Here is a 12,176-nt window from a genome sequence, read left to right on the forward strand (position 1 = left end):
TGCCTTTGCTGCTGTAGTAGCTTTTAATTGTAAGCTGTGAAGGTCTGAAAACACCCTCAGAAGCTGGTGCCTGCTCAGCGGCTCTGGACCCATCTGAGGGTATTATCTCCGTAGGCCCAATACCTTGAGTTTCCACAGGCCTCGGTGTTTCCACGTGGCTGTCGGTTACGGCCTGTGGCTCTGAGGTAGCGGGTGTCAGGGGCTGCGAAAGCGCCTCACTGAGAATCGGCGAATGGCCTAGAAGAGGCTTCGTCATCGGTTTTGGACCTTGGATGCCTGTCTTTTTCTTTGTCTTTGCGTTTTTTATACATTCCGGTCGTCGGTTGTTCCGACGGCATTATGTCATTAAATCTTCGTCCAAAATAATGTAAAGCAAAATTAAACAGACGTTTAATAGTGCGTTTATTGAATCTAGCACAAAAACGACAACTAGTAACGTCATGGTCAGGGCCTAGGCAAGGAATGCAGTAAGAGTGAAAGTCCTTATGATATATTTGCTTCCCACAAGAAATACAATTAACTTTTACTGACATCGGTCTGGAGCAAGAAAAAGTTACCCCGACGGGGTACTTAGCTTTATTGAAGACTTCGGTTCTGAAATTCAATTTTGAAAATCACAGGAGTCGGACGACCGGCACTTGCGAACTGCTTTCGCTTCGGGCACCGCGCAGCAAGAAAGACTGGAGAAAATGGCGTTGGTTGCAACTTTTATACCCCTGGCGCACTGACGTCAGGGAAGAGGCGACAGCAACCGACGCCGGACCAAGTCTTTGGAACTCGGGTCGCCTGCCAGCATGATAACCCAAGTGTAATGACTGCAACAGTGAAACACAATGAACATCTTCTTTATGTGAAGTTGTTCTATCTCGCTGTTCATTCTTACAGATGGCACCATCTATCTCAGGTGGCTCATGGGAGTATTTTTCAGGACAGTAGACCAAAAGGAGGCCCTGTCAACTTTGTAATGAGTCATAAAGGTATGAGGTCTTGAAGTGGCTGCTGCACAAATGTTATCAACAGGAAGTCTGGCAGAAAAGGCAGAGGATGTAGACATTGCTCTGGTGGAATAAGCCTTCATTTTATGATGTAAGGGCATATTAGCAGCTGAATAAGCAAATGTGATACAATCAGATAACCACTTAGACAGAGTTGTTTTGGCAACTGGCATACCTTTCCTGGAGTCTGAAAAGGAGACAAAAAGCTGTTCAGATTTCCTAAAATCTTTTGTTCTATCCAAGTAAAATCTCAGTTGTCTATGAACATCAAGTTTGTGCAGCATATATTCTAAATTGTTGGAGTGATTGGGGAAGAAAAAGTACAGTTTTGTATCTACCATAAATGTAGATGTTAGAGTGTACACCCTGCTGCAGTCATCACACTTGGGTTATCCTGTCGTCAGGCGGTCCCGCAGTCAGCCGGAATTCCAAAGTCTTGGTCCGGCGTCGGTTGCTGTCGCTTCTTCCTTGACATCAGTGCACCAAGGTTATATATATTGCATCCGACGCCATTTTCTTCAGTTTTTCTTGCCCCAGATGTCAGGTGCCCCCAAAAAGGTGGTCAGTAATTAGTACCAAATTAAGAAATTTTTGCACAAACAAAAAATCCCTCCAGCTATATGCAAATACATCAGGAAGGTAATGTAGAGATTTAGCCAGATAGATCAGAGGGGATGGAGGGAGGGTAACCTGGACTGCCGCAGGGTGTACACTCGAACATCTACATTTATGGTAGGTACAAAACTGTACTATGTTCATCGTGTTACCCTGCTGCAGTCATCACACTATGGTAGAATCCCAAAGCTAAGGATGCGTGCAGGAGTCAGAGAGGGTTAGAGGAGGCTAGAAGGCCCTGCAGAACTGCAGTGGCGAAGCCAGCTCTAGTCTTAGAGTAAAGTGGTAAGTGATAGTGTTTGGTAAAGGTGTGTACTGAACTCCAAGTTGCAGCTTCCAAAATCTCCTTGGTTGGAACCCCCCTGAGAAAGGCTGTAGATGTAGCTGTTGCCCTGGTAGAGTGGGGCTTAATGGTAGCAGGAACTGGTTTTCCATGATGGGTATAGCAAAAACGAATGCAATGTCCTATCCATTTGGAAATGGTTTGTTTTGATATAGCCTTCCCTTGTGAAGCTGTAGCATAGGATACAAAGAGCTGGTCAGATTTTCTGAAAACCTTAGTTTTATCCAAGTAGTAATGAAGTTGCCTGTGAATGTCCAAGGAATGCATGAGTCTTTCTCCTTTGTTCTGTGGATTTGGGAAGAAGGCGGGTAAGTGGATGGTTTGATTTAAAGCCACACTGGAAACCACCTTAGGCATGAAGGAAGGATTAGTTCGTACAGAAACTCTGTCTTGATGGAAAATGAGGAAAGGTTCCACTGCCATTAGTGCCTGCAGCTCTGAGACTCTTCTAGCTGAAGTTATTGCTAGCAGCAGGGCAGTCTTCCATGATAGAAACTGTAGATCTGCAGAGAAAGCTGGTTCAAAGGGAGGTAGCGTAAGTTTTTCCGCAACAAAATTGAGGTCCCATGTTGGTGTAGGTGCTCTCCTGGGGGGCCTAATGTTTTTTGCCCCTCTGAGGAACTGCCTTAGAAGTGGATGTGAAAATAAGGATGGATCCGTGTTGTAGTGGGCTGAAATAGCTGATGCATGGATTTTAATGTCAGAAAAAGAAAGTCCTTTGTGCAACATCTCAGTTAAATACTGTAGAATCTGAGGCATGTGAGGCTGAAGTGTGTTTTGGCCTTTAGCTTGGTTCCAGGCGCAAAACCTTTTCCATTTGTCCGAGTAGGCCTTTCTGGTGCTGGGCCTCCTAGCTTCCAGAATAACATCCATAACTGCTTGGGAAAGAGGAGCTGGCTGGATGCTTAGATGATTTGCCATGCAGTCAGATTTAAGGTTTTGAGCTGGCTGTAAAGAATCTGATTGTTTGGCAATTTGTGGTAAAATCCAAGGTGGGCCCTGGGCCATATTCCTCAATAGTGGGTACCAGTGCTGGCGTGGCCAGTCTGGGGCTATGAGTATCAGTCGTGGTCTCTCCTTTCTGACTTTCAGAAGCACCTTTGTGAGGAGAGGCAATGGAGGGAAGGCCTATACTGTCAGGTTTTTCCAACTGAATTTTCCAAGCTTGATGGTGAAAGTGTCCTTGTACAAAATTTTGTCAGCTGATAGTTTTGAGGACTGGCAAACAGGTCTATGTCTGGAAGGCCCCATTTTTGAGTTATCATTGCAAATACTTGTGGATCCAGCTTCCACTCGTGGGGATCCATGATGTTTCTGCTGAGGTCGTCTGCCAATGTGTTCTTTTTTTCCTGGCAGGAATTGAGCTTGTGACTGAACTTGGTAAGCCAGAGCTGTGTTCCACAAGGTCATTGCTTGCCTGCATAGAGGGTAGGAGTGTGTACCCCCTTGTTTGTTTATGTATCACATTACTGTGGTGTTGTCCGTCCTTATTGTAAGTTGTCCTGGATGCAATAGATTCTTGAAGGCTGTCAGAGCATTCTGTACAGCTAGCATCTCTTTTTGATTGATGTGCAGATTCCTTTGATCTGTAGTCCATACGCCTAGAACGCACTGTCCTGCCATGTGTGCCCCCCAGGCGTAGTCCGATGCATCTGTTGTCATAGTTTGCCTGGCTGGGGGCAAGGTGAAAGGCTGACCCCTGTTGAGGTGACATGCCTGTGACCACCATAGAAACTCCTGTTGTAGGCAGGGAATAAGAGATATCATTGTGTCCAAGCCGTGGCTGTATTGAGACCATACACTTTTTAGGTACTACTGTAATTTCCTCATATGCAGTTTTGCAAATGGTATTAGTAGTACGCAAGATGCCATGAAGCCCAAGGCCTGCAGAATTTTTCTTGCAGGTAGCTGGGTCTTTGTTGCCATTGTTTTGAGATATTGAGTCAGTTGTAGTTGCTTGTCTGGCGTCAGGATAAGCCTTCTGGGCCGTTGTATTCAAGCTGGCACCCAGGAATGTCATATTTTGTGAGGGTACTAGTTTTGATTTATTTTCGTTTACTGTGTACCCCAGGCAACTTAGAAGATGTTTTACAAAAGCCAGATGTTGTAAGAGAATGTCCTTGCTTTCTGCTTGGATGAGGCAGTCGTCCAGGTATGGGTATATTTGAATTCCTCTTTGTCTGCGGTATGCAATTACTGGTGCCAGGCATTTTGTGAAAACCCTGGGCGCAGTAGATAAGCCAAAGGGCAGTGCATAGAATTGGTAATGGGTTGAACCTGCAATGAAACGGAGGTATCTTCTGCAACTTTGTCTGATAGGGACATGCAGTATGCCTCCTTGAGGTCCAACATTACTAGCCATGCTTTCTTGCCCAACATGGGAAGAAGCTGCTGTAGTGTTAGCATCTTGAATTTGGGTACTTGTAAGAAGGTGTTTAGAATTGAAAGGTCCAGAATTGGTCTCCAGGCATTGTCCTTTCTGGGGACTAAAAAGAGTCGAGTAAAATCCTTGACCTTGCTCTCGAGTAGGTACCAGTTGAATGGCTCATGTCCATGAGAGCTGTAATTTGTTTTTGTGCCTCTGCTCATTGATTTTGTGGCAGGTTTGGCATTCCTCTTTTCAATGGCAAGGTGTGAAAATGGAATCTGTATCCTCGTGAAATTATGTCCAGGACCCATTTGTCCTTTGTGACAATGTGTCAGTTGTATGAAAAAAGTGCGAGTTTTCCTCCTAAGGGGGCTGCCAAGAGAGTGTTGCTTGGCCAGATGAGGTGCAAGTCATTGAGTTTACCTTCTGGAAGTTTGGGACCTGTCTTCTCCTCCCTTCTGTGTTGCATTGCCCCATTGTCAAGGTTTGTATTGGGCTTGTGGTTGTCCTCTGCCTCTTGGACGTCTGTATTTACCCCCCTGTGGTCTGTCAGTAGCTGGAAAGGACCAATTTTTTGTTGGCAAATTTCTGCTGAAGCGAGGAGGCTGTACCTGTAGAAAATCTTTGACTGTATGCATAGATTTTGCCTTATCCTCCATTTTCTTTAAGACTTGTTCTGCTTTAACTCCAAAAAGAACATCCTGCTGTAAGGGAGCATCTAGAAGCTTTGCTTTAACATGATCAGGCAGAGTTTGTTCCTTTAACCAAGCATGCCTACGTATAACAGACCCAGTGACAGCTGCTCTGCAGGAAGCCTCCAAAGAATCAAACCCACATTGTAAAGTATGTTTGCCCTCCTGTTCAGTTGCATGCAACAGATCCTGCATTTCTTTCAATTCAGACTGTTGAGGGAGTGTGCTCATTTTCTGTTTTAACTGAGACATTAGAAATTGCTGATATTTTAGCATGTGAAATTGGCAATTTAGTGCCCTTATAGCTAGAGTGGCTGAGGTGTAAACCTTTTCCCCCACCTGTCTAGTGCTCTGGAGTCCCTTTCAGAGGGTACAGGATTTTTTGCCATGGAAGCCTTAGCCCCTTTGGGACCCTGGGAGATAGTCTCTGGATCAGCAACAGGGCTTTTATAAAGGAATTTGTGGGAATCAGGCACTCTATAGTATCTGTCAGGTTTGGCTGGAACAGGAGGCAGAGAATCTGGGTTCAAACTGGATTCTAAGTAAACATCATCCACAATGTCTAAAACTGGGGGGATGGCAAGTGGTCTGTGCTGGGGGAGTAAAAGAAGCTCTCTGAGCCTTTTCTTTGAGTCAGAGTAGTCCTGACCTTCCCAGTGAAAATGTTCCCTCATAGTGTGTAAAGTTTCCTCAAAGGAGTAGTCTTCAGGAGGAGACGCTGAGGGAATAGAATCCTCAGCATCAGAATCTTCATAAGGGGAGAAGGAGTAATCTTGGTCCTCAAAGGAGCGTGAGGAAATAGACACTTGATCAGAGGAGGCATAATCTTCCTCTTGTCTAGGTCTTTTGTCGGGTGGGGGTTAGGAACCCCTGATTAAAGAGATCAAATCTTCAGCCATTTTGAGCATCTGTTTCTTAGGCATGGGGCCTTGAACTGGAGACTGAAGTGCAGTCTTTTTAGGTTTAATAGAAGTCTTAAGCTTAGGATAAGTTTCTATGGTGAGCGTCGTCGGTCTGAAAACGCCTTCAGAAACCGAAGGTGTTTCTGCAGCTCCGACATCTCTTTCTGTAGTGTCGTCAGTAGGGGCTAAACAAAATGGCTGCGTAGGCCTAGCACTCTCCGCCAAAGGCTCCGAAGCGGTCTCGGGTTCCAGATCTGCGGTAGTCAGGGGCTGCGTCGGAGCCTCGCTGAAGACCGGTGAACCGGAGACCTGTCCAGCCGAGGCCTCGGAGTCTGGCTTGGGCCTAGGCTGCCTGTCCTTATCCTTGTGTTTTTTGTGCACGCCGGTAGTCGGTTGCTCAGACGGCATTGTGTAGTTAAATTTTCTAACGAAGTAGTGTCGTGCAAAATCAAAGCGTCTTTTTATAGTATGCTTATTAAACCTAGCACAAAAACGACAACCAGTGACGTCGTGGTCTGGGCCTAAGCAAGGTATGCAGTAAGAATGAAAATCCTTATGAGGTATTTGCTTCCCACAAGAAATACAATTGTTAACTTTTTCTGACATCAGTCTGAGGCAAGAAAAGCTTCCCCAATGGGGTACTTAGCTTTATTGAAGACTTTGGATCTGAAATTCTACTTCGAAAATCTCAGGTGTCGGCCGACCGGCACTTGCGAACTGCTTCTGCTTCGGGCACCGCGCGGCAAGAAAGACTGGAGAAAATGGCGTTGGATGCAATATATATACCCCTGACGCACTGACGTCAGGGAAGAAGCGACAGCAACCGATGCCGGACCAAGACTTTGGAATTCCGGCCGACTGCGGGACCGCCTGACGACAGGATAACCCAAGTGTGATGACTGCAGCAGGGTAACACGATGAACATCTGGCAAATCAATAATTTGATTAAGATTAGTGTCAGTGCAAACTTTAGGCAAAAAAGAGGGATTAGTACAAAGTGAGACTCTGTCAGCATGGAAAATCTAATAAGGAGGCTTAATGGACAAGGTTGAAGCTCTGACACTCTGCGGGCATAAGTGATAGCTACTAAAAAGATTGTCTTCCATGACAAAAATTTGAGGTCACATGAGAAAGCTGGTTCGAATGGAGGAAGAATAATGCGAGAAAGCATAACATTTAGATTCCATGGGGTATAGGGAGATTTTGCAGGTGGTCTGAGATGAAAGGTCCCTTTGTGAAAGGCATTAGATAGTTTGTGTGACATAATGTTCAACCCTTCAAATCCAAAGTGAAAATTAGAAATGGTAGCAAGCTGAACACGGATTGTTGCTGCTGCAGCTCCTTTGCTGAAGATCATGGTCAAGAACTCTAGTATAGAGGCCATAGGGGCTATATGGGGATCAGTGTTGTTTTGAGAGACCCATACAGAACATTTTTTCCATCTGCTAAGGTATAACTTCCTCGTAGAGGATTTATGAGAGGATATGAGAATTTGTTTCATTTCATTAGAAAGGTTATGGAAGCTGGCTATGACGGGAAGTGGAGCAGCCAAGCTGCCAGTTTTGGGGACTGAAGACATGGATGAAGTTCCCCCGAGTGTGTCAGAAGGTCTGGAAATGGGTCCAAAATCCAAGGGTCCTCCAAAAGATGAAGTCGAAGGAAGGGGAACCAAATCTGCCGAGGCCAATGAGGGGCTATTAGAATTGATGGTCCTTCCCCACGGCTTTTGCTTTCTGTAGTACCTTGGGTATCAACGGGATTGGTGGGAATGCATATAGGAGACCCGGAGGCCAATCATGTACGAGTGCATCCCTTGGGGCTTCTACCGGAGGGGGAATCAGGGCAAAGTAGCTTCTGCATTTTGCATTCATGTAGCTGGCGAAAAGGTCGCAGCAAGGCTGGCCCCAACTGTGGAATATCCAATCCGCTATTTCTTTCTTGAGGGACCACTCGCGAGGCAACAAAATTGCTTTGCTCAGCTTGTCTGCTATCACGTTGGATTTCCCCGGGATGTGCGTTGCTAACAGAAAGAGCTGGGTGGATATTGCCCATTGCCATACTCTTAGGGCCTCGCGACAAAGGGGGTAGGACCTGGTTCCTCCTTGTTTTGTTCAAGTACCAGACCACTGACATGTTGTCTGTCTGAATCGCAACTGTACCCAGAGGAAGAGAGTCCTGGAAGTACTGCAACGCTAAAAGCACTGCCCTCATCTCTAGGACATTGATATACAAATGTGTCTCTTGATCGGTCCATGTGCCTTGGGCTGGTCTTCCCTTTTTGGGGGGGGGGGGGTTCTGGCAAATCACTAGGGATTAAAGGCAGCAAAGAATGCCAGTCTGACAGACAGAGCTTCATACACCGTACTGTTCAGAACATGAATACTGATGCCAAAACCTGTTCTACAATCTTTTTAAGTGAAAAAGAGCAGTATTTAAAACTCTCTCTGATTTTGATCATTTGTCCCTCCACTGTTTTTTGATTTGTCCAGAATCCTTAAGCAAAGAAGATGCAGCTGGTAGTACATGCAGCCGATAAAGCTCCAAGCACTACAAGGAAGTATGCATGGCTCACCAATCACAACCTTCTACGTTTTCTTGACATGCATGCCTAACTTCACCTCTTGAGCTTTGGTCAAAGTGAAATTCTTGATATCCATGTCTTGAACACATAAGGTTATGATTGCAGACCCAAACATAAACCTTTATGAGATAAAGTGCTTAGCTTGTCATGTGATAACACTTTTGTGTCTTAACATCTCCGCCTTTTTATACCTTGTGGAGGTCAGACCACATATATTATGTGTGTCTCTTATGTATTAATCCTTATGATATGCCATGGTGACAGAGTGATAAACCATCCAAAAAATTAAAGAAGTATATTTACTTTCAAGAGTCTCTGTTTGCAATTACAGAAGTATAATTCTCAAGAGAAATACAGCTCAAATGCACTCTACATAAGTGTTTTTCATTAGCAGAAAATTTGCCTGAAGACTGTAACAATGGATCCAGAAATTCTGCTACTCACTGCAAATGGATTAGCTAAAAAGTCTAAATAGAACCAGTATACAACATTCCTGCATATTTCTTGGAAAGAAGTCGAAAAGGAATTTTAACTTTTCTTAAAGAAAACAAAGGCAAATCTAGCAGCACTTTAACAACTTCAAGCTACTTTCAGCATAGAAAGAATCTGCCATTCATTATGCATTCATTCTTTACAACAGCATGAGATCCCGCACAGACTACAGATGAATGTTACTGACTGGAGAACTGATCCAGTGACTGAATTTGGTGAGCTGCATGATTCCCTAGTAAGAGATGGAATAATTTGCTGTACAAAAGATAATGAATCAAGGAGTACACTATCAAGAAAATCAGAAATTACTTTAGCAAACCCTGTGGATGTGTGCATAGTAGGTGAAATTATTAGTACAAATTTAAAGCATCAAAAGATGAAAATGAGTATAAAATAAAAACTGAGTAATAGAGAGCAGAACTGAGGAATAAAGGCATGGTGTGTTGAAAAGGAAATGATGTTTAAAAAAGAGCTACATGGCACTGCATTGCACTGCAACAAAGATGGAATAAAGAAAAAAGCTTTTCATGCAACAGAAATTCAAGCTTGCTGTAGACAGATATGGGCACAAGAGAAACAATGGTTTTGTATTAAATAATCAAGGCTGCAGAATCTGTGCTAAAAAGGACATTTCTCTAAAATGTTTAAACACAAAAACAAGTAAGCTCAAAAAATGAACCATATGAACTAACATTCAAGACAAAGTAAAAAGATTTGACACAGTGGAATCCTACAATTTATCTGAAATAAGAGTGTATGGCACACATGCAAAGAAATAACTTGAGAATTACTGGGCAAAATATAGAATTTAAACCAGACAGAGATGCACAGTCTTGTCAGAAAGCACTTTTAAACAGTTATGACTAGCTTAAGAGAAAGCTCTGTGTACACCTTTAACCTAGTTTACTGGTACTGCTAAGTCAGAAATTACTGATATGTCAATACAAATATCTGAATGAAATACTTTTTTAAATAATTGCACTAAAAGAAGTGAATGCTGTTGGGTTGTGCAAAGAAAAACTATGTTAAAACATGTTTACACAGTAAGAATGAAGATAGCATATGTTAAAAATCAGTGTCTTGCAGAAATGTTATTACTTCACAATGCTAGAGCAATGACATACTGCAGAACTACTTTGATTTGCCTACCAGGACAGTATCACAAACAAATAAAACCTAGTATAACACCAGTGATTCATGTTCCCAGAAAAGTACATTCAGCTCGCATAAATAAACACAATCAGGAAAGTACAGCTATGTAAAAACTTAACATAACAGTAGATGTCCTTCTGATCAGTGCTGAAGTATTACAAACTGTTGGGTTATCTTGCCAAATAACCTGAACATCTGGCTGGGGTACCAAACACAAAACCTTCCACAGAGCCATACATATGATGCATGACATAAGCCTGTAAGGTTACATTAGTGAATATGTCAGCATGAAATCTTCAGATAATCTTAAAAGCCAGGTGACCTGGAGATACCCAGGAAAGTTAATAATACAGACAAAGGTCAACTAAGATGAGGAAAGGTAGAAAATGGCTCCCTCTCAGCCCACAAGGAAATAGAGGGACAACACAGAGGAACAAAAGTGGGAATGGTAGGGTGGATAAAGAAATACTGCACCAGCAATCATCAGGATATCTACTGCTACAAAGTTATTACACAACTGTACCGCGTCTTTCCTTAGATAACTGTTGCAGTACCCCAAACTTTTGGGTGATTCTCAAACCTTGGTACGTAGAAACGTTGGATGGATCAGGTAAGGGGAACAGTTTTAATCCAGAGGGAACAGATCTGGCAAAGGAGGCTTGGGATCTTGAAAAGGCATCTACCCTATAGCGTTTAGAGGAAAGTATGTAGAGAAAATCAAGTTGCTTCTTCTAGAACGCCTCTAGAATCAATTCCTTGGTAAAAAGCTTCAGATGAGGCAACTGCACTACTGGAATGGGCTTTAACTGGAGAAGACAAGGATTTACCATTCTGTATGTAGCAAAAGGAGATGGATTTAGAAAACCAGTTAGCAATAGTTAGTTTAAAGACAGGGATGCCCAATTTGGCTTCCTGGAAAGAAACAAGCAGCTGGTTAGTTTTACAAATGTCCTAGGTCTTATCCAAGTAAAATCTCAACTAACTGTACACATCCAAAGAATGAATGATTTGTTCTTTGTTTTGAGGGTTAGAGAAGAAGGTGGGAAGATTAATGGCCAGGCTGAAGGACAACTTATCGATGACCTTAGGCATAAATGAAGGTTTGACCCTAGCAGAAACCTGGTCCCTATGAAATATATGGAAAGGAGGGGAAGCGATAATAACTTGTAGTTCAGAGACTCCCTAGAAGTCATAAGGACCACTAGAAGGATGATTTTCAATGTACAAAATTTTAGAGAGCCGGAAGCGACTGTTCAAAAGGTGTCAGAGTAAGTTCCTCTAAGACAAAATTTAGGTCCCACTAAAGAGAATAGCTTTCCTAGGTAGATTCAAATAATGGACACCCCCCACAAGTGAAGGGTCTATGGAAAAGCATGCAGACATGTGTGCCTTAACAGAGACGTAGACTAGAGAAGCTCTTAATAGCTCACACAAGTAACAGTAATAGGGAACTGCAGCTTGATTAGGGTTCTGCTTGTTACCATGACACCAGGCAGAAAATAGTTTCCATTTGGATATATACGATTTTCTAGTGCCAGGTTTCTTTGCCACCTGAAGAATCTGTAAGCATTTCCTCAGAAAATTGGGATCAGAATCCAATCATGCACATTGTCAGGCTGGCAGACAAGAGGAGGGCATGATGTAGAGATCCCTTGTGCTGCATGAGCAAGTCTACTCGGTAGTGTATGGATGGAATTGATAGAATAAGTAAAAGAAAGAATAAGAAGTTTAAAGGTACAGGATATGACATGGGATGAAGCAACAGCCACAGAGACTGAAACAACGTTAAGAAAACCTCAAACTGGAAAATCCCAGGCCCAGATGCAGTACCTAACTTCTGGTTAAAACTATTAACATCTTTGCATGAATATTTAGCCATGAGTAACAACTATTTATATGTGCACCCTGAACAGACACCAACCTGGCTAACAGGAAAAAAATGCACCTACTTAAAAGTGAACCTGCAAGCTACTCTAAAAGTTACAGACCAATAACTTGCCTTCTGACAATGTATAAACTACACACTGGAATTGATG

The 12,176-nt window shown here is 43.2% G+C and overlaps 1 protein-coding gene across 1 annotated transcript in view; it reads right to left on the reverse strand.

Annotated features, from left to right (window-relative positions):
• Positions 1–12,176, reverse strand: part of LOC122806960 (transcription factor RelB-like) — a 485,885-nt gene that overhangs the window by 208,664 nt on the left and 265,045 nt on the right. The window lies entirely within an intron of this gene.

Source organism: Protopterus annectens, chromosome 1.part0 (assembly GCF_019279795.1).
Source record: "Protopterus annectens isolate FY-2018-M chromosome 1.part0, PAN1.0, whole genome shotgun sequence".
Classification (NCBI taxonomy): Eukaryota; Metazoa; Chordata; order Ceratodontiformes; family Protopteridae; genus Protopterus; species Protopterus annectens.